This window comes from Palaemon carinicauda, chromosome 11 (assembly GCF_036898095.1).
Source record: "Palaemon carinicauda isolate YSFRI2023 chromosome 11, ASM3689809v2, whole genome shotgun sequence".
Taxonomy (NCBI): Eukaryota; Metazoa; Arthropoda; class Malacostraca; order Decapoda; family Palaemonidae; genus Palaemon; species Palaemon carinicauda.
Genome location: NC_090735.1, coordinates 129288368 through 129310961, shown reverse-complemented (window position 1 = coordinate 129310961; position 22594 = coordinate 129288368). Strand labels below are relative to the sequence as shown.

General features: G+C 41.1%; 1 protein-coding gene across 1 annotated transcript in view; it reads right to left on the bottom strand.

Moving 5' to 3' along the window:
- Mrtf (Myocardin-related transcription factor) overlaps positions 1-22594 on the bottom strand; it is a 253621-nt gene that overhangs the window by 166808 nt on the left and 64219 nt on the right. The gene's annotated exons all lie outside the window — the stretch shown is intronic.

The window sequence follows — 22594 nt, the reverse complement described above, 5'->3', positions numbered from 1 at the left end:
TGGCTTGAAAAATACTCTCCAAGACTCCAACTAAACTGTTTAAGAGGAGGCCAGACAGCACAAAACAGGGGAAAACTCGAACGGCATCACTTAAGAGGCCAACCAAGAAATCTGAGGAAACATGGACTTGTCAAGTGTGCACAAAAGACTTCAATGATTAAGCTGACAAGCTTGTTGGCTGTGATCGGCTGAAATTCGACTGTACAGTGTGCACTAATATGCCTGGTGCTAAGTATGAAGCCCTTAGCAGACCTGGTTTATTTTTATTTTACCCTTAGTGCGCAAGCAAGGCCAATGTCTGCTGGAAACAAGACTATAAGTTGGAATCCAGATGTGATGAGCTCGTGAAGGGGGTTGAGAAGAACAGAATGAATGCCCTTGAAACCAAGCTGGACTGTCTGGACATTAAACTGAAAGACCTGCATAAGGAGACAAAAAAAAAAATTCAGACATAGTTGAGGATGACACGGTAGCGCCAGGTAAAGCGATTGATTTCAAACCTATTGTGAAAGACACTATGTGACAACAGAAAAAGGAAGAGTCAGATAAGGAGGCTCGTAAAAAAATAACTATCATTTATAATGTGAAGGAAAGTAAGCATGCCTCAGTAGAGGACCGAATTCAAGATGATGATGGGTTTTTCAATCAGCTCTGCAATGAAGCCCTTGTTGTAGAAGACACCGAGTTGAAGAAAGTTGTGAGAATCGGAGCTAAAACTATGAAATATGACACAGCAAGAAACAAACCACGCCCACTGAAAATTGTTCTCAATCGTTTGAAAGAAATGAAGGATTACATGAACTTGCTGCCTAAACTCAAAAGATGCCGAGGAAAGGTTCAAACAGATAAGTGTGACAAACGATTACTCTCTAGATAAAAGACAGAAAATACAGGCCAAGATCAAGGAAGCAGCAGAAATGACAGCCAATAATGAATAAAAAAATGGGTATGCAAGGTCCGAGGTCCCCCATGGAATCTAAAGACAAAGAAATACAACAAAACCTGCTTGGTCAATTTGCCGCGGGGGCATATAAGAATTAGAATAGCGCCGTTATCCCTGCGTGTCGTAAGAGGCGACTAAAAGGGATGGGATGAGGGGGCTGGGAACCCCCTCTCCTGTATCTACATCCTGTGAGACAGCAACAAAGAGATGGAGCTGGGGGGAGAGTGACTGCTCCCCGCACTATAGTTTTGGGTAGTTTCATTTGTTGATGTCGGCTACCCCCCAAAATTGGGGGAAGTGCCTTGGTATATGAATGTATGTATGAATAACCAACTAAGTGAAAGTGTAACTGTAAAAAGTAAGCACATTACAATTGAAAAGCAGCATGCAGCATCCACGAACAGGGCAAGTACAAACACGAATAACAACAGCTCCAGATCAGGATCAGCAAAAGACACCATTAATATGTTACACTAAAAATCATCGCCAGTACTACATGCCCACATGTCATAGCAATAAGTGAAGTCAAGCCAAAAAAATTGCCGGTACAGTGTTGACAAAATAGAACTGAATATCCACGGATATTGTCTGTTTGAAAATTTAAATTACACAAATGCCTGCCGCCTAGTATGGATCTATGTCCAAGAAGAACCGAATCCAGCTGAATACATCCTACATAATGACATTGCTGGAAACTTTGAGGAAGTGCTCTGGGTGCAGATTGAAACAGTCGAAGGGGAACATGATAATTGGCAACATCTACCGAAACCCTAACAATACTGAGCGGAATAGTAACAGCCTGAATGACTTATTCTGCAAGCTTGGAAATATTTAGGGTTGCTGTGGTCTAATTGGTAACATCTCTGCCTGGTGTTTGCCAGTCGAGAGTTCGAGTCCCGCTCAAACTCGTTAGTGCCATTAATGTCTGCAACCTTACCATCCTTGTGAGCTAAGGTTGGGGGGTTTGGGGGAGCCTATAGGTGCTGCTGAGTCATCAGCAGCCACTGCCTGGCCCTCCCTGGTCCTAGCTTGGGTGGAGAGGAGGCATAGGAGCTGATCATATATTATATGGTCAGTCTCTAGGGCATTGTCCTGCCTGTAAGGAGAATGTCACTGTCCCTTGCCTCTTCCATTCATGAGCGACCTTTAAAACCAATTTGGTTATTGTCGGTGATTTTAATTTTTCGGAAATCGATTGAACTGACGAAATATGTCTTGAAAATGAGAACCATGGGGCATATAAGTTTATGGAAGCTGTGAAGGATTCCTTTCTTTATCAGCACTGTGCACAGCCTACAGGATTCCGACAAGGCAATACCCTGAATATGTTGGATATGTTGTTCATAAGTGAGCAGGACATTAGCCTGGTCGTACGTTTCGACAAATGCACGTTCGGCGCGAAAGGAGTGGACTTTCTCGGTCATCGCGTAACCTCGTGCGGGGTAAAACCCATGACAACCAAGGTGGACGCCATCAGAAAGTTCCCGATACCTACGACCACCCGCCAACTTCAGGAGTTCCTGGGGATGGTCAATTACTACAGGCGCTTCATCCCCAACGTCGCACAGACCCTGACACCCCTCGACGACGTCCTGAAGGGAAAGGCGAAGAAACTTGAGTGGGGTTCCCCCTAACAAAACACATTCACCCGGACAAAGGACACCCTCGCAAAAGCCACCACCCTGGCTTATTTCGACGATAACGCACCCCTGCGACTGACGACCGACGCCAGCAACGTTGCCTGTGGGGCTGTGCTGGAACAGCTCGTCGATGGTTCTCCTCGACCGCTGGCATTCTTCAGCAAGAAATTGAAACCCGCCGAAACAAGATACAGCACCTTCGACAGGGAACTCCTCGCTGTCTACCTCGCCGTCCGCCACTTCAGGCACATCCTGGAGAGCACACCCTTCACAATCGCGACGGACCATCAACCTCTCGTACACGCCTTCACAAAATCGACAGAAGCATGGTCCTCCCGACAACAACGTCATCTCGCAGCAATCGCCGAATTCGGGTGCACCATAAGCTACGTTCCCGGAAAGAAAAACATAGTCGCGGACGCCCTTTCAAGGATTGAAATCGACGCAATCCACCTGGGAATTGATTACACCAACCTTGCATCCGAGCAGCGCACCGACCAAGAGGCACAGGATCACCTGATGGGGCCATCCGCACTCAAGATAACTGCGATTCCCCTCGGGCCAGCAGGAGTAACTATCCTCTGCGACACCGGCACCGGCCGCCCACGTCCCTGGATTCCAGCTTCCTGCAGAAGAAAGATATTCGACATCATCCATGGACTTTCACACCCCTCGGTACGCACCACTGCTTGCCTTCTGTCTGAAAAGTTCATCTGGCCAGGGATCAAAAAGGACGCCCGGGAATGGGTGAAGACATGCATCAACTGCCAATCAAGCAAAATCAGCCATCACACCAAATCGGGGATAGGAAATTTTCCCCAACCGAAAAGACGTTTCGGTCACATACACATCGACGTCGTGGGACCGTTGCCGCCTTCGAGATCTGCTCGCTACCTGCTGACAATCATCGATCGCTCCACGAGGTGGTTGGAAGCATCACCGATCACCGAAGCTACGACCCAAGCATGCGCCGAAGCCCTTTTGTCAAGCTGGGTGAGCAGATTTGGCGTTCCTGACGACATCACGACAGACAGAGGCCCCTCTTTCCTGTCGGAGATATGGCTCGCTCTGGCAAACCTGATGGGAACGACTCCACAGCACCACGGAATACAACCCCGCAGCAAACGGCATGGTCAAACGAACTCATCGCGCCCTCAAGGCGTCCCGGATGGCGAGCTGCACCGACGGGGACTGGAAATCACGACTTCCTTGGGTACTCCTCGGCCTTCGCACCACCCCTTGCGCAGATGGCGAGCCATCGCCCGCCAAAAAGGTTTACGGAGAGGCGCTCGCAGTCCCCGGTGAATTCTTTCCCACATCGACCGACGACATGCAGCTGGATCATCTTAGGGACATCGCCAGGAAATTCAGGCCCTGTCTTAAAACTTACCAGGACAGAACTAAGCATTTCAAGCCAAAGAACCTGGATGACTGCGGGTATCTTTTCGTCCGTGTCGACGCTCATCAACAGCCGCTAACCAGGCCTTATCGAGGCCCCTACCAAGTAATCAAGAAAGCGACGAAAGCCTTCCTTCTCGACGTTCATGGCCAAGAAGACTGGGTCTCAATAGACCGCGTGAAACCGGCGTTTCTCAAAGGGAGCGACACTGCCTCCACGGGACCTGGCATATCCAGAGTGCCACCTCAAAATGAGAAGAAAAGCAACAAACGACGACGAGAGGTAGCGATCCATACGCCGACTGCCCCTCCGTTCAAGAACAAGAGGAACCCTCTGACGCCCAAAACGATACGAAGATTAGTCTCAGCCCTCTACGCCGCCTGATGTCTTGGGGGGGGGGAGTAGTTGTAAGGACATCACTCCCTCTGTCGTCCAGCAATTTCACCGAATTCTCTATTTTATTTAAATTCTCCTTTCGCCACACTGTGGTTAACTGTATATATTTATTCCGCTCCCTCAGAGCTACAATTTCATGTATTTATTATTTCATTACCTATTTCTATTGACTTGTAATTCAAGTATTTGTACGTGTGAAAACATATTTTGGCGGTTAGTTCAAGCCGAATTGATGCCTGCGCGCATGCTACTTTTCCGTCCGCACCCTGTATTATATTCCCACGTATGTTTGAATAAACTGTCAGTTGTCGTTGGTGATAGCTCGTCTCACTGTCCTTACAACACAAATATACTCCACGTTTTTACACAAACCTTTCAGGGCCAGCTACAGAAATTTGTATAACACCAGCACACGTAATGACACAATAAATTGAAAACACCTTTAAAATCTTCCTTAACATTTCAACACACTACACACGATGTATGTTATATTTAAAGTTACACATTATAGAGAGGACTCACTCAAGGCACTAGAGAGAGAGAGAGAGATAGGATGAACTTTGGTTCTTTCACAGGACAGGTTGTTTCTCTTCTGCCCTACATATCCCTAGGGGCACATACTGTATATATCAACTTAGTAACTTCTAGGTTATTCTAATTAGATTATTCTCGTGGCTTAGGGCAGGCGCTTAGCAATGGCAAAGTTACCAACTAGATAAAAATTCAGGGGGACGAACCTTGCTTTCAAGGCAACTCTCTCTCTATAGCTGGGCCCACCAACAGTTTTCGGAAATAAAAAAAAAAAAAATTAAAACTTACACTGGGGTTTTCGAGAACCTTCCAAAACACGAGGCAAATATAAGAATTGCATAGTTTCTCACAAACATGACGCCACACCTCATAAAAATATGAAAAAAGATTTACACAAGCCCTCTTTCATACCTCACAGGGTCATGTAACACTCTTAAACAAAATATGTAAGACTTCGTAACAAAATAAATGAAATCTTCTACTTTGTCTACATCTTTTCACACTTCCATGTGGGGTCGATGTTTCTGGTCAGCTTTCTCCATCTACCTCTGTCCCACATCTCATCACCGGTTAATCCCTTTGATCAAAGGTCATCCCTGATACAGTCCACTCACCTTCGCTTTGGTCTCCCTCTCCTTCTCATTCCCTGTACCTCCATTTCCATCACTCTCCTCCCAATATACGGTTCATCTCTTCTCATGACATGACCATACCACCTTAGTCTACTTTCTTGGATTTTATCTGATAGTTTTCTAACTCCTGTGGTACCCCTAATTACCTCATTCTGTATCTTATCTCTTCTTGTCACCCCACACATCCATCTCAACATTCTCATCTCTGCCACATCCACCTTCTCTTCTGTCTTCTTTATTGCCCACGTCTCTGCTCCATACATCATTGCCGGTCTCACAACTGTCCTGTGTACATTACTTTTCAACTTAACCCCTATTCTCCTGTCGCATAGTACTCCACGCACTTTTTTTTTCCAATTCTTCCATCCTGGTTGTATTCTGTGGTTTATTTCTGCCCCCAGATCACCATCCTCTGCAACTGTTGATCCTAAATACCTGAAATTTTCAACTCTTTTCAATCTCTCTGCTTGTAAAATAACTTCCCCATTCTCGCCATTTTTCAATCTCAAATACTCTGTCTTTTTCCTGCTAATCTTCAATCCCCTATTTTCCATTTCTCTTCTCCACTCCTCCAGTTTCTCTTCTACTACCTCTCGCCTAGTGCTACACAGTATAACATCATCAGCAAAAAGCATACACTATGGAGACTGATCTCTAATACCTTGTATTAATACATCTGGGTAGCCCTCGCCGATTTTTCGGAGGGATCAGGCGAGGTTCCAATGCGTCGCTTAAGGGGAACGCCCTAGCATTAATTTCATTCTGATTATACTCACTGACCATAGTTGTTTTGGCTAATTTTTCATGGCCGGATGCCTTTCCTGCCGCCAACCCTCCCCATTTACCCGGGCTTGGGACCGGCACCAAGTTGAGGCTGGCTTGCCTCCCTCAGTGGTTGGGTTGTGAAATCTTCTACTATTAGCATGGTTTTACCCATTCGTATGGGGTAACATGGTTGCCTTCTTTTGAAGGTCTTTGCTTTGACTTTTGGGGTGGACTGTAGTCCTAACCGGCTGCCCTGCCTGCCATTGCATAGACCCCGGTAGCGTATATTTATGTGTTGTACAAGCCACCATCGCCCTTCCTCCCAGCAGCGAGAACTTATGACGTAGTTAGGTCAACAGTTCGAGACGTGTGAGGTAAAAAGTTTATTCTTAAAAATAACGTAAACTTACATATACTGACTTGAATGAAGATTACAATGAAATTAACAATGAAAGTCTTACGTGATTTACATACAATACCTATACCTACATGAGAGGCACTCACCTTATGAGCTGGCTATTCACCTTTTAAATACACATGAAATACATAAATAAAATACAGGAATTAATTATTTACTCTACACTAGACCAGCTTCATAAGTATATATATATATATATATATATATATATATATATATATATATATATATATATATATATATATATATATACATATATATACAATACTGTTAGAGAAATGTAGATCCTGAGACCAAAACCTATATAACTCGCTATGGATAACTGCCCTATCTATAATAATTCTAGATTAGTACCAGATTGGTTAAACAATAATCATGAGATTAATAAGGTTAAATGTGTTTGGTTTCAGTTCCATCAGAATAGATGCTCACTAGAACGTCAGCCGGGTAAGCCCAATCCCCCAGTGTGGTGGCCTACCACAGCAGTGGCATCCCCAGTAAACAGCTTAAACTCACAGTCCCGGGTGGAGCTTGATCTGCTGCCATGCGAATGCTAGGCAAATACAATACCACTGTACTAGCCTCTAAATCACCCGAATGAAATCTATTGAAAAATCTTTGTGAAAAGTTGGTAAACCACTGGGATAATAGTAAGTAACGTGAAGGATAAGTGAGTTTTCTGTAATGGAGCATGCAAATCCAGTGCAAGAATCATGAAGGCCTACACGTTCTGAAAATCCTGTGAATATCGCGCTGGATCAATGTCGAGTTAGTCTAGGTGACTGTGACAGTAACTGAAGCATTAGATATAAGGTAGCATGCACAGGTGGTCGAGAGAGAGAGAGAGAGAGAGAGAGAGAGAGAGAGAGAGAGAGAGAGAGAGAGAGAGAGAGAGAGAACAATATTTGACAATTCGGTATAACACGTATTACTAATGTACCCCATTAGCTGGGGTGTTCAAAGATAGTATTGTATAGACCCAAAAAAGGCTCAAGCTATATTGAACTCTCTCGCTTAACTTGAACCGACTCTTTTTGAAAACTTAAAACCCCTTTCTACCACTATTTATGTAAAATTTCATTATTTTTCTGTTATAAAAACTAGTGATCAAAGTTTTTACAAATAACTATCAAAAGATATTTTGAAAATATCAAATAGGGCAAAACCGTTTCAAATCACATCATTCTGGTGAGAGATATACAGTAGTTCCATTTATGATAAGCTTGACCTCTTAACTCGTGAGGAAACTGAGTAATATTAATTGCTCAGAGAGATTGAAAATCTTTAGTACTACATTACTAAACAACCAACGATAGTGAATAATAGAATAAAAAAATACCATAGTCTCAGTGACTATAATGATTGATGCAATGAAACTTTTCTATAGATTTTCTTTGATAAGGCAGAGTTAATTCACTGCCCAGAAAGAAAAGTTGCCAGATACTACTTTTATTATTATTATTATTATTATTATCCTTACGATACAACAAAACATTTTGAAACTGGTAGCCATACTTTTGCAGGCGATTTTACATACGGACTATCTGTGATCTTATTACCCATTGGCAGTATTAAAACAACTGAAGATACGGTAGGCCTGTATCATAAAATTGTCATCTATGCCGATGCAAGAATTGCCGTATGTTACACGCATATATGAATCAAATTATGTTACAAATTAAAGAGCTCATTAATCAATTCTATTCCCAGAGGTGAATTTTGAAATAAGTTGAGTTCTGCCTATGTTGGGGTTATTGGCAATGAAAAAAAGCTGATATTTCTGCAAAGTTAGCATCTACACAACATGACATGGAGCTACCCGCTAAAGATTATATCTTTGTCATAAAGCATTTTATTTTAATGAAATGGCGAACGATGGGGAACTGCGAATTGGAAAATAATGAATTAAAGGAAATTAAACCAATTGTTTATCTATGGGATAATCGTGTCATAGGGATAGGAGGACAGAGGTAATTTTAGCAAGGTTGTGCATTGGTCATACGAAATTGACGCATGACTTTTTAATGTGCACACCTCACGAGGCAGACCTCAAGTGCAATGTGGCACTATTTTAACCATTCAACTTACACTTTATGAAAAGTACTGTTTTTAAAACAAAAAGATTTGTTTCGTTCAAAAAATTTAACTGACATTTTACCTGTTCATGATTATTTTTCTGCTTTTAATAAGAACATGTTTAAATATCTATCTCTCATAAGTTTTAATTTCTACTTACTTATCATTAAAAATGTATATATATAGAGAGAGAGAGAGAGAGAGAGAGAGAGAGAGAGAGAGAGAGAGAGAGAGAGAGAGAGAGAGAGAGAGAGAGAGAGAGATCAATACGGTTGCAAGGTGTTTGGTTTCAGTTCCATCAGAAAAGATACTCACCAGGACGTCAGCCGGGCAAGCCCAAACCCCCACTGTGATGGCCTACCACAGCAGCGGCCTCCCCAGTAAACAGCTTAAACTCACAGTCCCTGGCGGGGATCGATCTGCTGCCATGCGAATGCTAGGCAAACACATTACCACTGTACTAGCCAGGAGACTAGTACAGTGGCCTGCTAGAACACCCGATTTAAATCTGATAGAAAATCTTTGGGCAAAGTTGATAAACCACTGGGAATCTGGGATACTATAGTCCATTTCTTTTAGCGATGCAGATTTGCACCGACTCGTAGCGGTACCCTTTTAGCTGGGAAAAGTTTCCTGATCGCTGATTGGTTGGACGAGATAATGCTAACCAATCAGCGATCAGGAAACTTTTCCGAGGTAAAAGGGCACCGCTGCGAGTCGGTGCAAATCTGCATCGATAAAAGAAATGGACTATAGTAAGTAACGCCAGGGATAAGTGGCATAGTTTTCTGTAATCAAGCATCCAAAATCAGTGCGAGAATTGCGTAGGCCTACACGATATGAAAATTAATGTGAAAATCTCGCTAGACCTATGAGACGAGAGAGAGAGAAAGAGAGAGAGAGAGAGAGAGAGAGAGAGAGAGAGAGAGAGAGAGAGAGAGAGAGATATTTGACATTTGGTAATTCAGTATAACATGTATTACTACTATACCCCATTAGCTGGGGTGTTCAAAGATAGCATCTATATAACCCCTTTCACGATTGCCATATTATACCCTCTCAGTTAACTTGATCAGACTCATTTTGAAAACTTGAAACTTCTTTCTACCACCATTTATGTAAAATTTCACCATATTTATGTGTCACAAAAACTAGCTTTTAAATATTTTTTCCAAATAATTATCAAAACAAGATAATATTTCGAAAATATTAAAAAAAGGCAAAACTATTTAAACCCATATAATTTATAGGTAGTAGGTTGGCCAGGCCACCAGCCACCCATTGAGATACTACCGCTAGAGAGTTATTGGGTCCTATAGCTGGCCAGACAGTACTACATTGGATCCTTCTCTCTGATTACGGTTCATGTTCCCTTTGCCTACACATGCGCCGAATAGTCTGGCCTATCTTTAAATATTCTCCTCTGACCTCATACATCTGACAACACTGAGATTACCAAACAATTCTTCTATCAAGGGGTTGACCACTGCAGTATAATGGTTCAGAGACCATTTTCTTCTTGTTAAGAGTAGAAGAGACTCTATCTATGGTAAGCGGCTCTTCTAGAAGAAAGACACTCCAAAATCAAACCATTGGTCTCTAGTCTTGGGTAGTGTCATAGCCTTTGTACCACTGTCTTTCACTGTCTTGGGTTAGGGTCCTCTTGCTTGAGGGTACACTCGGCAGCACTTTTCTGTCTTATTTCTCTTCCACTTGGTTTGATAAAGTTTTTATAGTGTATATAAAAAAATTCATATTAATGTTGTTACTTTTCTTAAAATATCTTATTTTTCTTGTTTCTTTTCCTCACTGGGCTATTTTCCCTGTTGTGGCCCCTGGGCTTATAGCATCCTGCTTTTCCAACTAGAGTTGTAGCTTGGCAAGTAATAATAAAAATAATAACAATGTAGTTCCATTTGCTTTAAGCTTCACCTCGTAACTCGTGAGGAAATTGCGTAATATTAATTGCTCAGAGAGATTGAAAGTCTTTACTACTACATTACTAAACAACCAACGATAGTGAATAATAGAATAAAAAAAAACACCATATTCTCAGTGACTATAATGATTGATGCAATGAAACTTTTCTATAGATTTTCTTTGATACGGGCGGAGTTAATTCTCTGCCCAGAAAGAAAAGTTGCCAGATACTTCTTTTTTTATTATTATCCTTACGAGACAACAAAACATTTTGAAACTGGTAGCCATACTTTTGCAAGCGATTTTACATACGAACTATTTATGAGCTTATTGGCCATTGGCAGTATTAAAATCATGAGCAAATACATCTCATTTTAAAAACTGTAGAGATAATTTTAATCAACGCAGTCCTGCGTCTGTAGGGGTGATGATTTTAATTTTTTTATATATAAAAAAGAACATCTTATTTAATCCTCTTCAACAAACAATCCAAACACGATTATCAAACAATCTTTAAAGTCGTTTTAAGGAATAAACACTAGAGCTTTGTTCCATTCATAATGTCCAATATTGCATAGAAAACTAATCTATCTACTCGTTGAATAGAACATAATTTCTAAATGAACTTCAGCAACATTCTTTGCAACACCTGAGTTTATAAGATAACAGATGGGGGTATACCATTTTCGGCTGCTTTGGTTCGCTGTGACTATCAGACGCACGATCAAAATGAATGCATACATTGCCTTTTGAATTTCAATAGTTTATGCAATATCCATACTCAGATTTACTCTATAAACAATTTGTAGGGTTTATTTATTATCAAATTGTTTTATACAGATTGATGCACTGGAGCGGGTTTATCGTAATATACCAAACATCAGAGGATAAGTCCGTGTAAATAGCTTGAACAAAAGCATGTGCATGGCGTAATATTCTTCTGCCCCGGCTACACACGTATATTGATAACAATATACAACTTATTTGTTATCATTATCAAACACGAATAATACCATTTTTAACAGGTTACGAACACGATACAGTTTCAAAACGTACATTTGGTAAACAGATTCGGCACTCATGTACTCGGCATTTCCCCATATGGCAGTTATCCCGAGATTTGGGGGATTTCTTATTCAAACTTTTGCGAAGCCTCTCTACGTTTGGAAATACACGTTCTACATTGTCAGATTTATCCTTAATTAAAAAAAATCTGTTTTTTAATCGTAAAGAAAGTGTCCTATAAGCAAACGAGACCTTCAATTTCCATAAGATTCCTGTACCTTCTCCCTAGATCTAGGGGAAGACTCGGCTGGAGGCGGCTGGAGCTTAGTCATACTTTCACAGTCTTGCCACACCTCTCTTGGTTTTCTTGCTTAGTGTTCGTTGATTGCCTGTCCTTACCGGAACAGTGATCTTGTCCCTCAAAGGGATTGTATTATGTACTTTTATATATTGAAATATTAGTGTCATTCGACAAGTCTAGTTTGCAACAAGAATTAGCATCAAACTACGCCAGAAGAAGTAAGTAAATCCTTATCATTACTTCGACGTGTTTGTCCCTCAAAGGGATTGTATTATGTACTTTTATATATCGAAATATTAGTGTCATTCGACAAGTCTAGTTTGCAACAAGAATTAGCATCAAAGTACACCAGAAAAAGTAAGTAAATCGTTATCATTACTTCGACGTGTTTTAACAAGTAACGGAAATCGCAATAGAAGTGTAAATCTGTTTGAACTGGCCAGTCATTGTGTTTACAAAATCCAAGAACTTTTTATAAGATGGAAGAAGTATTCGTAATTCACACTTCTATACAACCTTTCATTCAACCATACGTACTTCACACCGCATCATCTCACCAGACTTAATCCTAAATGAGTTTTTAAAACTCATCATTATTTGCTTTTCTTTAACATGTGATGCGTTTAAAGCTAATTCCTACGAAATGTATAACTTTACATTTTGTAATTGATTTCAGAAAGGACTGAATTTCAGGAATATGGTTGTTAACCTGTAGTTCCGGCCAGAACACAACGTGTTATGATAAAATGTTGGTATTGTTTTACCGGATCTCTAAGTTTTTAAAACTCATCATTATTTGCTTTTCTGAAACATGTGATGCATTAAAAGCTAATTCCTACGAAATGTATAACTTCTTTATATTTTGTAATTGATTTCAGAAAGGACTGAATTTCAGGAATATGGTTGTGAAGCTGTACTTCCCGTCAGAACACAACGTTTTATGAGAAAATTGTATTGTTTTACCGGATCTATAATTTGACCAAATAGTTCATGTTCAGATGAACGGACTAATTTAGGTGGTGTATGAGGATATTTCCATGAACAGGATGTTAACGGTGCACAGCGTCGAGATTAGAATGTTATCTTAGGTGAACAGATAGAACAAAACGTTTTGAGGTCTTGTGGGAAGAAGTATGGTGGTAGGTTAGTGAAAATTGATATATATATATATATATATATATATATATATATATATATATATATATATATATATATATATATATATATATATATATATATATATATATATATATATATATATATATATATATATATATATATATATATATATATATATATATATATATATATATATATTACCTTTAGACAGTTGTTCTGGCCGGAACTATAATGAAGCCAAGAAGGCATACAATTCGGTGATAGTAGGAGCTAGGTCTAAAATCGGTTGCATAGGCTGTGCAAAACTTCTCCATTACGGCCTGTCCATTGACAAGAGCCCGTGCCATGCTACAGGCATGGCAATCTTAACCAACCAACCAACCATCTCTGAAAGGATTATTTTTTCGGCAGTTAGCTGGGACAAATTGGCAATGCATATGAATTAATGAAAGAAGAATTTAAGAATACCAAACTTACACCTCAATATGTTGTTAAAACTGATAAAAAGTATTATCATAACTGATTTCTAGGTATTGTCATAACTGATTTCAAGATATCGTAACTGATTTCAAGGTATAAAGGGTAAAGATTAAGATTTTCATTAAGTGTTTATGGTACAAGTAAAAAGGATCCTGGTTCCTGGTTCCTTATTGCTCATTCACTCTATCACTTTATAGATAGGTGCAAAGCTTCTAAGCTTATTCTTATTATTGTTATTAAGTTTATATTACCTGTGCCTTAAATAAATTAATACCGTAATTCGATTCTCAATCTTCACTTTTATTCCATTTTACCTTGAAATTAGATAGGATAACTCCTTGCTATCATCAGTTTTGGCAACCTATTGTGGTCAGTTTGGACTTCTTAAATTCTTCTTTTATATGCATTGCCCTACCTATAAATGCAGCCAGATCCCTGCTAGGATTGTTTCAGCGTACCTAAACTTATGTCTACATTCATTAGGTGTCCTAATTTTGGGCATAAAAATAAATGTTCGGTAGTATCTTCTTCATCTAGGCTATGCAGTTAGCTAGCTAATCATAGTAGGGAGTAGTTTATAGATTTTTTTATCTTATAGAGAAGATGTGTGAAGGAATAATAAGAAAAATCAGTTAGGAAGAAGAAAGATGGCTGTTAACTAGCTATGGTAGGGAATAATATGAGAGTAAAGTATTAGTAAGAGTAATGTAAATTGTGATTTATCCACAATTCTATTTATATAAAGGTACTTTTTCTTGCTATTGACCATATGTTAACACATTACAATAATGATTTAGCAACATTAGCATAGTTATTGAACGAATTAATTCTTTTGTTATCGCTTCTAAGTTGGTTTCTATTAGAATTAAGTTGTCATTTCCCCCATTTCAATCTTATTAAACTATAATTATGATTTTTCAGTAAATATACATAGTAAATTCTACTAAATACATTTTCAATTAGTAAAATGGTGGAGGTTCTTCACGGCGAACATATGGGGATACTCTTCTCCGCCATATGTGATGTATATTGTTGTTTGGGTATTTTCCAAGATCACTTACTAAAGGCCTTGGTTTTTTCTCTCTAATTTTGCTTCGTATATCTACATAATTTTTGTTTTATTCAGCTAGTTTGCAACGTTTTTTGCTTTGTATTGAGGTTAGGGAGGACTAATAATTTACTTTTTTATTATTTTTTTTCTGGTATTTAAGGGTAGAGGAGACTCTTTAGCTATGGCAAGCAGCTATTCTAGGAGAAGGACACTCCAAAATCAAACCACTGTTCTCTAGTCTTGGGTAGTGCCATAACCTCTGTACCATGGTCTTCCACTGTCTTGTGTTAGAGTTCTCTTGCTTGAGGGTACACTCAGGCACACTATTCTATCTAATTCCTCTTGTTTTGTTAAAGTTTTCATAGTTTATATAGGCAATATTTATTTTAATATTGTCACTGTTCTTAAGACATTTTTACTTTTCCTTTTTTCCTTTCCTCACTGGGCTATTTTCCCTGTTGGGGCCCCTGGCCTTATAGCATCCTGCTTTTCCAACTAGGGTTGTATCTTAGCAAGTAATAATAATACTGGCGTAGTATTTTTTTATGTTGAAGTTAAGCCTTGTGGATTTTGTAAAATGGACGAGTTGGAGAGACCTGAGAGGCCATGTAGAGAGGCTTGTATTTCTCCTGCTGATTGATGCTGTTTCTTGCAAATTTCTTATACCTCCTGAGGGACGTCTTTTGAACTTTCTATCTCCTTATATTGTGTGGAAGCCTACATACCCTGCTGTATATTCTAAGATGCTTGAAATTCATTTGCTTTGCTTGCAAGGTTCTGTCATGGTAGCAGATCGATCCCAGCTCGGACTGGGAATTTAAGCTGTTTACTGGGGAGGCCATTGATGTGGTTGGGCATGGCCGGGGTGGCGTTTTGGTGAGCATCAATTCTACGTTGTTGATTTCAGTTGACACATTATTTGTGTGTGTATTTTCTGCCCATTCGAATTTTTATCTTTGTAACATTCCTTATACGCATAAGTATAGCATTTATAACAAAATGATAATTTCTCAAAGAAATATCCTGTTCAATATATTGACAGTATTATTAGGCTATGAAGAGGCCTCTTCCTGTAGCTCTCTTTGCCATTTTGAGTGTTTCAAACTTTAAATGTATAATGCGGAAAGTTTCGAGCATTTTTATCCCATCAACCACTTTAGTTCAATCCTTTTCCCTCTCAATGCTTTCAATAAGCTCTTTTTTCCATATTCTGTTGTTTCGCACAAATGTTTTGCTACTATAGTATTCTTGGCGTATAACGGGGGGGGGGGGGTGGGCAATACCTTCAAAATATTCATTTATAAAAGTCTTCCATCTATTTGGTACTTTATGAAGCTTGTGACTGTTGTCTTGTATCCTAATCTTCATTTTGCATCATATTGTTTACTTTTCATTGAAGTTTTGTCGTAAAGAAGAGTGACACGTGAACTTAACTACTACTATGCTGGCACTGAAAGAAATGCCAGAAATTACTTTTTCGGGCTGCAAATTTAATAAGAAAAGATAAATTTATCCGGGACCGAAGATGAACCGGGTTTAGGAAGGCTTCGGACTCCAGTCACGGTCGTCATGTTGCTCTCATTACATCGTCATCCCATATAGGCCTAATCTCCCACTTTCACAACCTTATCCCATTCACGGCCTGTGAAAGGGCAAGAGCCCGTGCAGGACCCACTTAGAACTAAGTGTGTCCTGAGCTCTTGGTCCCTTATAAGGGTGTAAGATCAGTGTAAGATGAGGCTGCTTGCAGCGCCTAAGCTCCGCCCACATAAGTGACGTCATTGTGTACGTCACGGGCTATCTGTATTTCCTTCCGCTGTGCATGATGCAGCAGCGTCAGTTGCAATGAAGATAAGAAACAACGCTGACTGTCATTTCTTGATCCTCCCTAGTTTAAGATCTAACATGGCGCAGTGAGTAGGATATTAAGAGGACCTACTGTAATAACCGTGGCACAGCATGGCACCACCATCGAGACGACCCTCTTTTGCATCCCCTAGGGGCAGGATTGCAAGAACAGGAACCTTTGGAACCGGCGTCAGGATGTCGCCGGCTTCCGTGTTGCAGGCTCACCAAGTGCTGCAAACCCAGCAACAAGCCATCCAGAATCTTCAGGCCGAGATAACAGCGTTGTCACTCCGGGGTACCAACGTCCCCCAACCAAGGATCCCTTCGTCTGCAGCTCCGGAAAAGTGCGAGGCTGAGGTGTCCCCTGCAGCCTTCAGGTCTTGGAAACGGTCAATGGAGTGTTGGTTGCAACTGTGTAAGTTGAAGCCTATCGAGGCAGTTCACCATATAAGGCTTCATTGTGTTCCGATATTGCAACGTGCCCTCGATTCTAGGTATACTGACGCCCAGTGGAGTGCCCTGTCTACTGAAGGGGCATTTAATGCGGTTAAGCAAATGGTAGTGAAAGCTTCTAACCAAGCGGTGCAGTGGCTCGAGTTTTTTGATTTGGCCCAAGAGCCTAGTGAGTCCTTTAATGATTATTTTATCAAGTGTACGCAAAAGGCTACTGATTGTGCATTCACATGCCCTAATTGTAATCATGATTTATCCGAATATATGCTTTTGCGCAAGCTCATGGTAGGCCTAAGTGATAAAGTGCTCAAAAGGCAAGTGTTTCAATCGTGCAATAATATCCGTGATATCGATTCCCTTAGAGTCATGTGCAGTGCATTCGAGGGCGCCCGTGACGACGCCCTTCGTAATAGGGCATGGCTTAGCAGCTCCCCTAGAGCGGCTGCTCTCGGTGGGTTCGAGGAGGAACACGAGGTGGAGGTGGCAGCTGCCCTTGCTAAGTGTGACAGGAGTACCTCTGTAAAAGTACAATTGCGTCTTTGTGGTAATTGTGGTACTCGTCATAGCCCTGGGTATTCTTCATGTCCCGCAAGAAGAACGACATGTTACGGGTGCGGTAAAACCGGTCACCTGAAGAAGTGTTGCAGAGGGCGGAGTATCAGGAATAACGTTAGTGGTCTGGCCGAGGAGTCGGACATAGCAGGTGCAGTGATTGCAGTAGTCGTGGCGGCAGAGGCAAGGTTGCGGAATGGGCCCTCCCCACAACCCACTATTCGTGTTGATATATGCTTGGCCAACTTGGGAGAGTGGTCCTGCGTCCGAGCGGTGCCGGACACTGGTGCCCAGGTTTGTGTTGCAGGACCCGCTATTCTTGCGATGTTGAACATAAAACCAGCTAAGCTGAGGTTAAAGGGAGGATTGCGAGACTTCGCCAACCTGCATCTGAAGTGTTTAGGTTCAACCTCTTGCACCATAGAATACAAGGGGAGGCATACAACTCAGGAAGTATACTTCGTAAAGTCCTCCATTGATTTTTATTTATCCCTGGATGCTTGCAAGAAACTTGGTCTTGTGCCAGAAACGTTTCCTAACCACGCTCCCTTCACGGACTCTGCCCCCGCAGCAGCTAGTACAACCCTTACATTAACGGAAGCAACTGATCAACCCGTGAGACCGTCGGCTATTCCGTTTCCCCCTAGTGAGGAGAATATTGCCAGATTAGAAAACTGGTTATTAGCCCATTTTTCAAGTACGACTTTCAACACCGAGAGAGAACCCCTCCCGGTAATGGATGGGGAACCCCACCGTATTCACTTATTACCTGACGCAGTTCCTTACGCATGCCACACACCTGCGTCGGTACCTAAGCACTGGGAAAAGGAGGTGAAAGCCCAGTTGGAGGAGGACGTCAAGAGAGGGGTCCTACAAAGAGCTCCCCCTGGAGAGCCCACGGAATGGTGTTCACGTATGGTGGTCGTGGCAAAGAAAACGGGGCAACCCAGACGTACGGTCGACTACCAAAAACTTAATGCAAGTTGTAGAAGGGAGACGCACCATACCCCTACGCCCTTCGATATGGTATCCAGCATTCCCCTTTGCTCATTCAAGACTGTGGCCGACGCCTATTGGGGATTTCACCAGGTAGAACTGGACAAGGAGAGCATACCCCTAACCACGTTCATTACACCTTGGGGTAGGTACCAATACCGAAGGACACCAATGGGACATTGTTCTGCCTCCGACGCATATACACGCCGTTTCGATGATGCCATTGAAGAAGTACCCAGGAAGTTTAAGTGTGTGGACGATACACTTCTGTACGATTCGAGCGTAGAAAGCGCCTTTTGGCATGTGTACGACTTCCTTACTGTCTGTGCATACAAGGGCATCACTTTGAAACCAGAAAAATTCAAGTTTTGCAAGAAAGAAGTGGAATTCGTCGGATTCGACGTCGGTTGGGACTCCTACAAGCCTTCAGAAGATTATTTATCTGCCATAAAACGTTTTTCTATGCCCCAAAAGCCCACAATATCCGACATCAGGTCATGGTATGGTTTTGTCAATCAGCTGGCCCCCTTCCTGACAACGGCGCCCATCATGACCCACTTTAGAGACCTGCTGAAGAAGCCCTCGGGCAAACAGGTTTATTGGGATGAGTACCTTCAGGAAAAGTTTCGTCAAGTGCAAGACATCGTCTGCAAGTTGGCCAAGGACGGCCTCACCTACTACGATAAGCTGCGGCCGACTGTTGCAGTCACTGACTGGAGTAAGGAGGGGGTGGGCTTCGTCATCCTCCAACAATATTGCAGTTGCACCTCCGTCGAAACCCCCTTCTGTTGTAGAGATGGTTGGAGAATAGCACTTTGCGGCAGTCGGTTCCTCACGCCCGCCGAGTCTGGGTATGCAGCTGTGGAGGGGGAAGCCCTTGCAGTGGCTTGGTGCTTAAAAAAGGCAAGGTTGTTCTTATTGGGCTGCCCGAACTTAACCATTGTCACGGACCACCGCCCCTTAGTCAAGTTACTAGGCAATAGGAGTCTCGGCGACATTACCAACCCCAGACTGTTTAGATTAAAGGAGAAAACATTATTGTATAATTTCAACGTTAAATATCTACCAGGCAAGAGAAATCATGCTGCTGACTTTCTCTCTCGTTTTCCTACCCTGAGGACGACGCCAGATGGACAGGATGCGAGCTTCAACGAAGAATTATCGATTGCCATGGTGTCAGCAATCGCAGAAAACCTACAGGAGCAGTGCACTATAGACGAGAAAACTGTTGAAGAGGCAGCCCTTGACGACCCAGCATATCAGCTGCTAGTCGCTCGAGTGAATGCAGGGGATTGGAACCCAAAGAAATCTCAAGAAATTGCATGTTTGAGGCCCTTCTACGGCATCAGAGAACGTCTCTCTATATCTGGTAACCTGGTCACATACTGTTTCAACGACAACTGCATCCGCCTTGTCATTCCCGAAGGGCTCCGTCACCAGATAACCGCCAACCTCCATGCTGGACATCAAGGCCTAGATACAATGTTGAGGAGAGCGAGACATTCGGTCTATTGGCCAGGCATCGAGGGTGACCTCCAGCATCATCGTTCACGATGTACATCGTGCGACGCCCACGCACCATCACTTCCTGCCGAAGTCATGAAAATGACCCCTGCCCCAGAGTATCCGTTCCAACAGACTGTCATGGACCTGTTTCAGCTCGAAGGACGCATGTATATGGCATATTGTGACAGGCTTACAGGCTGGCTAGAAATAGCCCACTTCCCCAATGGCACCTCGTCTGCAAAGGTCATGACAAAACTTAGGCATTACTTCACTCGATGGGGAGCACCCGAACAATTGTCTACCGACGGCGGCACCAACCTGGTGAGTGAAGAGATGATGACCTTCTACAGGAGATGGAGAGTTGACATACGCTTATCATCGGCCCACTATCCGCAGTCAAATGGGAGAGCCGAGGCCGCGGTTAAGTCCGCGAAAAGGATAATTAGAACAAGTATCAGTGGGACTGGAAGCCTCGATAACGACAAGGTATCATTGGCCATGCTACAATACCTGAACACGCCTTTAAGAGGTATAAATAAATCTCCGGCGCAACTGGCAACTGGGAGACAGTTACGGGATGGTGTACCGACTGCGAAACTCAACTATATGATAGACCAACATTGGAGAAAATCCATTAGAAAAAGAGAACTTCAAGTAGCAGAGAAAAATGAGAAGATAATCGAAAGCGGCAGTGACAGGAGGCTAACGCCCTTACAGCCAGGCACTCACGTTAGGATTCAGAACCAGATGACCAAGGCCTGGGACAGGCTGGGAATCATAGTCGAGCAACGACCTCATAGACAGTACGTCGTGAGACTAGATGGTAGTGGGCGTCCGTCCATAAGGAACAGAAGACACCTCAAGGTCACTGAACTGCCCGTCAATGAGACAAGAGGAGCCACTCCTACCGACGACGAAGTGGGTCATGAGCCTAAAGCCCCCCTGACACTTGCGCGCATTTTTGCCACGCACTGGCACGCATTGATGCGCGCCAGTCCGTGCCACTTTTTGGCACGCACTGGTGTTTTTCGCGCACTGTTCACGACCAGTTCACTCCAGTTCGCGCATCGTTCACGCGACGTTCACGCGACGTTCACGCGATGGCACGAATTGGCACGCGTAGTTCGCGCATCGTTCACGACACGTTCACGCGAGTTCACTCATCATTCCGCATCGTTTCCGCATTGGTCACGCCAGTTCACGCCAGTTCACGAATTGGCCACTCCATATAAAAACGGGGCTTCTCCAACCCGAGGACATTCTTGGATTGGGTTCGGAAGAGACAACAATGCTTTCTGTCAGAGACACCATTGCATTGAGGAGAAGAAACGTATCTTTTTCGTTTGTATTTTTTGTTGCCCTTTATTTTAGTTTCAATAAAAAAGCATTTCATTTACATATAAATAGCAGACATGAAATATGTACAAGTATTAAGAAAGCATTTTATTTTAACATTAAAAGCAGCAAACATGAAAAGTTTTTAGGCTGTTGATTTTAAGGTAATAGAGAAAAAAAGTGTGTTGAAATAAGAAATCATTTTATTTTTACATTAAAACTGCAAACAGAAAAAATTTGTTTTGCCCTTCATTTTAAGGTAATAAAGAAGAATAAGTATGTTGATGAAATAAAACATCATTTTATTTTTACATTCAAACAGCAAACTTAAAAATTTCTTGGGTTTATTTTTCAGTTCATTTTTATTCAAAACAAAAGTTTTGGGTCTTGATTGGTAATAGAGGAAAATAAGTGTGTGCATGAAATAAGACATCATTTTATATTTACATTCAAACGGCAAATATAAACAATTATTAGGTTTATTTTTCTTTCCTTTTCATTAATTTTTTCGTTTCCTTTTTGTTTCTCTTCATTATAAAGTTATAGAAATAGTTTGAAATAAGACATCATTTTATTTTTACATTCAAACAGCAAATATAAAAATTTATTAGGTTTATTTTTCTTTCCTTTTCATTAATTTTTTCGTTTCCCTTTTGTTTCTCTTCATTATAAAGTTATAAAAATAGTTTGAAATAAGATATAATTTTTTTTTTCACATTAAAACAGCAAATATAAAAATTTATTAGGTTTATTTTTCTTTCCTTTTCATTAATTTTTTCGTTTCCTTTTTGTTTCTCTTCATTATAAAGTTATAAAAATAGTTTGAAATAAGATATAATTTTTTTTCACATTAAAACAGCAAATATGAAAATTTATTAGGCTTATTTTTCTTTCCTTTTCATTAATTTTTTCGTTTCCTTTTTGTTTCTCTTCATTATAAAGTTATAGAAATAGTTTGAATTTTTAAGATATAATTTTGTTTCACATTAAAACAGCAAATATAAAAATTTATTAGGTTTATTTTTCTTTCCTTTTCATTAATTTTTTCGTTTCCTTTTTGTTTCTCTTCATTATAAAGTTATAGAAATAGTTTGAAATAAGATATAATTTTTTTTTTCACATTAAAACAGCAAATATAAAAATTTACTAGGTTTATTTTTCTTTCCTTTTCATTAATATTTTCGTTTCCTTTTTGTTTCTCTTCATTATAAAGTTCACGCCACTTCCC